The sequence below is a fragment of the Nanorana parkeri genome, unplaced genomic scaffold (assembly GCF_000935625.1).
Source record: "Nanorana parkeri isolate BGI_ZX_2015 unplaced genomic scaffold, ASM93562v1 scaffold1243, whole genome shotgun sequence".
Taxonomy (NCBI): domain Eukaryota; kingdom Metazoa; phylum Chordata; class Amphibia; order Anura; family Dicroglossidae; genus Nanorana; species Nanorana parkeri.
The window spans coordinates 5,447-6,644 of NW_017307511.1; the positions used below are offsets into that span (position 1 = coordinate 5,447).

Sequence of the window (1,198 nt, forward strand, 5' to 3'; positions counted from 1 at the left end):
GAAGGTTTGACCTCCTGGACATGGACAGGTTTATAGTAAAAGCTGTAAAAATGTGGAATAACCTTCCACAACACCTAATTCTTGCCATTTCAGTAGATTGCTTCTAAATGTACAACATAGAACTGGCTATATATATATAGGGCTGGTAATTATTAAAATTTTCGTGTTCGATTAATCGCATTTACCAGCCCTAATATATCTATATATATATATCCAATAACACCATAGATCGATGATTCATGCACGATCCAATATCCTTTTGTATTTTTTAATAAGGAGTTATCTACCTTCCTCTGGATCATCTGTGCTCTTAGGGTTCTGAGGATGAAGGTTTGTAATTTGTTTTTAGCTTTGGTTGAACTCGATTGACCGGTGTCTTTTTTTTAACCTGCATAACTGTGGAGGAGGAGATCAGATCATTGACTTCTGGGAGAGAACAAAATTATGGTTGCAATTACAGATCAAGATATGTTCTTGTTTAGTCTAGAGTAAGGGATGAGTTCAGGTTCATTTGGACCAAACCCGGTTCAAAGCTGAGCTCCTCCATACTCAGAAGGGACAACTGCACAATCACCTGTGGGGCTGGGCATTTCCCACCTTGCAACTACACATGGGCTTCTACAGCCATACCACTGTAGGTCAATGTCATGGACCAGACATAGCCATCTGGCCATATAAGGTTAATCATGTCACAGCATTAAGCCCCTTTGCTTACATGTGGAATTCCACCGCCCCAAGCTGATTGGGCAGCGGCTGAAGAAGCTTTCTTCTGCCCTCAGAGGAGCTCAGGTTTGTTCTGGGTGCCGCTGTAACAACCTCTGCTGTGATTGCACGCCGCCTGTGTGATTACTCACTACCCGATATAAAAAACAACTTTCTTGATTTTAGCAGAAATTAGGACATCTCACCTATACATCAAACTGGCGCGTTTCGTCCCCCACTGGGGCTTTATCCTGATGCCACTATGATTTAGGCCCAGAAGGGGGCAAAACGCATCAGAGAGCATGGGTGGAATGTACTCATTTCTGCTGGATGAGTAAAATTGTTTCTAAGCTGTTCGGAACATTGGCGTGCGACTTCACATTTGTACCACGCAGTACATTTGGTTAGTACTAAAATCACTGAAAAGTATGCAGATTTAAAAGGAAGGACAGTTCTCAAGGTCGATGCTTCTCCACCTTGGAAAGGAGGATGGGTG

General features: G+C 42.6%; 1 protein-coding gene across 1 annotated transcript in view; it reads left to right on the forward strand.

Moving 5' to 3' along the window:
- Positions 1 to 1,198, forward strand: part of LOC108797212 (kelch-like protein 4) — a gene marked incomplete at its 5' end in the record, with an annotated part of 25,230 nt that overhangs the window by 1,018 nt on the left and 23,014 nt on the right. The gene's annotated exons all lie outside the window — the stretch shown is intronic.